Below are 3424 nucleotides of genomic sequence, written 5' to 3' on the forward strand. Positions count from 1 at the left end.
CCGCTGCTCGGGAGGCTCCTTCCCCGGGGCTACTCAACTCCCTGCTCAACTTGTTTGGGAGCAGGGGGAAGGGGGAGCCCGGCTGGCCGAGGCCATCTGGTCATCCTGCTGACCTGCAAGGGATGGTGGCCCCCATCCCCGCACCCTGGTGGCACAGGGATGGGAGGGGGAGGCCCCCGTACGGGAGGGCACACGGTGGAGGCAGCCTCCCATGAGCCCATGTCGCCCCCTCCGCGTCCCTCCTGCCACCCGGGCAGCAGAGGGACCCACCCCTGGGTGTGGTGGAGGAGGGCATCCGCAGGCACCCATGCACGGAAAGACAAAATCTTGGCTCAGAGTTTGACTTTCAATTGATCTCAGCGAGGTAGCCGCTCTGCTAATTACAAAACCCTGACCCAGGTCATCTGCGAATGATTTAGTGCCGGGTACCCCACGAACATGCGGTGCACTAAGGGTGATGGAGGCGGCCCCCTTCCATCCTCGCTCCGGTGTCCAAGCGAGCGGCTCTAGGGGGGATTCTGATTTAGAGGCGTTCAGTCGTAATCCCACAGATGGTAGCTTCGCCCCATTGGAGCCTCAGCCAAGCACATACATCAAATGTCTGAACCTGCAGTTCCTCTCGTACTGAGCAAGATTACTATTGCAACAACACATCATTAGTAGGGTAAAACTAAACTGTCTCACGATGGTCTAAACCTAGCTCACGTTCCCTATTAGTGGGTGAACAATCCAATGCTTGGTGAATTCTGCTTCACAATGATAGGACATCGAAGGATCAAAAAGCAACGTTGCTATGAACGCTTGGCCGCCACAAGCCAGTTACCCCTGTGGTACCTTTTCTGAACCTCCTGCTTGAAACCCAAAAAGTCAGAAGGATCGTGAGGCCCCGCTTTCACAGTCTGTATTTATACTGAAAATCGAGATCAAGCGAGCTTTTGCCCTTCTGCTCTGTGGGAGGTTTCTGTTCTCACTGAGCTCGCCGTAGGACACCTGCGTCATCCTTTGACAGGTGTACCGCCCCACTCAAACTCTCCACCTGCCACTATCCCGGAGCGGGTCGTGCCCGGCGGGTGCTGGGCGCCTGGAGCCAGTAGCGAGAGCCCCATGGGGCTCACCCCCCACCCACCGGGTAAGTGAAAAAACAATAAGAGTGGTGGTATTTCACCGGCGGGCCGAGGGCCTCCCACTTATCCTACACCTCTCATGTCTCTTCACAGTACCAGACTAGAGCCAAGCTCAACATGAACTTCTTTCCCCGCTGATTCTGCCAAGCCCGTTCCCTTGGCTGTGGTTTCGCTAGATAGTAGGTAGGGACAATGGGAATCTTGTTCATCCATTCATGCGTGTCACTAATTAGATGACGAGGCATTTGGCTATTTGTACCACCTCGCGGTGGCTCATTCTGGGTTATTATGCTGCCCATCAGCGTCAAATCGGGTTTGCTTCCAACAATACAACATTTGTTCGCTCCGGAGTACAGCCACACTTTAAGCTGTCCTCACTGGAACTGGGGTCACGTATAGGCCAGAGATAGTACACCCTGCAGTACTATTCCAACAATATAAAATTGTCTATGAACAGTTCTGATTAGCATGACATCAATAATCAATGCAAGAAGTAGTGACTATGTGTATGTAATTATTTGAGACCTATTATATTCAAGAAGCATAATGTACACATTTATATCTAAGTCATTATAATGTAAGCACACAACTATAATAAGAATACACATCTATAAATTGCACGTCTAGTTTGGAAAAATATTTCTATAACTTCACATCTATAAAATCCACATCTATATTATTAACTATTAACTATTACGTAACTGTTGAACCATATGTAAATCTAATACTTTGTAAAAGTGACATGTGTGCTGTACAATAGTGTACATCTCAGTGTTTGACCTGAAATTTATTTGTCCATGAATACTTGGCACATTTTTAGAGTGTCCATTAATGTAGTCAGGCAAACATTCTTCTTGAATGGGAACGACATTTGCAGACCAAGATCAGCCAGAGCAACATCATTACATTGAGGCCAAATACCCCGACATCCGACAATAAAGCCATGAAATTTTACAGTTTTGCATTTGGTAAGATCTTTGATTTGCTGTGATAGATCCTGGTAGTATTTAACTTTGCTCTCATACGCTAGTTCAAGGGAATTCTGTGAGTTTTCATAACGAATTGAGACATCAACCACTACAGCAGTACCATTTTTGGTGAACACTACATCTGGTTTTCTTAGTTCACCTTGATTATTTTTGACATGAGGTTCCCTGTATGTCATCCACCCACACCTTTTTGCTCTATCAATTAGCAATTCCAACACTTTGTTATGCCTTTTTATTCTTATGTCCTTGGTTTTAGGACATGCACCTGAAATATGAGCAATTGTTTCACACACATCTTTACAATATCTACAAGTAGCAAATGTACGATTTCTTCCCCTAGTGATGGTTTCTCTAGTATACACTACATTTGCTCTCAGCATTAGCGCAGCTATGTATTGATTTTCTTTTATTTTGTTATGTTTGCTGATCCAAAAATTTGAGGTTGGATTACTTGCTAAGTATTTGATACCATCACCTTGGACAGGGAGATTTGCCCATTTCTCAAATTCTTCTTTCCTCCAGTCATATGTTGCTATCAAATTTAGTTCATGACTCAGAGATCTACTGCCTACTATGTTGAGTTTGTGTGTTTTAATGATGTTGTCAATTTTTTCATTGATTACTTCTCCTGCATACATGAATGAATGAGCTATGTATAGGTCTGGAGCTTCCCTGAGGTACAATAAGTTATTAACTTTGTTCAGACCAATTGTCGTACATAGCTTTGGAATACTGAGGCCCCCAAAAGATCTTTTCGAGTATAGGAGACCATCACATGTGTATGCAGGAAGGTGTAGGAAATGTTTGACATACTCTCTAATTGTTTGATCCAGGATGTTTAAAGTTTTCGCTTCTGTTCCTGTCATTTCCAGTTTAAATGACAGTTTAGGGATCAAGTATTTACAGAATATTTCTATTTTCTGTGTGGGCTTAAGTGGTAGATTGTCGAGTTTTTGAGCCCAGTCAATAAGAACCTCATTAATTTTGTTGTTACTTGAATGGCCGGTGTGTGGATCGAAGTTCAGTCCGAGGTATCTCTCACTTTCTCCTGGGTGGATGTTTTCAATGTTTTGTTTTTCAAATTGCCATGGTCTACAGTTGTTTACTAGGATCTTATCTTTACGATGACTTATATAAAATCCATGTGTTTTCTTCACATTAAGTTTTAATCCTGTTATTTTACTGAATTTTTCAATGATTTTCAGATTTGTACTCATTCCTTCCCAGGTGTTGCATGCTGAGTACTGCGATGTCATCGGCAAAGGCCAGAGCGGTGATTTGCTTGATGAGATTATTGGAACCAAATGTGAA

At 44.3% G+C, this 3424-nt stretch overlaps 1 pseudogene; it reads right to left on the bottom strand.

The window, feature by feature from the left end:
- Nucleotides 1-322: 322 nt before the first annotated feature.
- Nucleotides 323-1267, bottom strand: LOC146835390 (28S ribosomal RNA; annotated as a pseudogene; the record flags this gene model as incomplete).
- Nucleotides 1268-3424: the final 2157 nt, after the last annotated feature.

The sequence above is a fragment of the Triturus cristatus genome, chromosome 4_2 (genome assembly GCF_964204655.1).
Source record: "Triturus cristatus chromosome 4_2, aTriCri1.1, whole genome shotgun sequence".
Classification (NCBI taxonomy): Eukaryota; Metazoa; Chordata; class Amphibia; order Caudata; family Salamandridae; genus Triturus; species Triturus cristatus.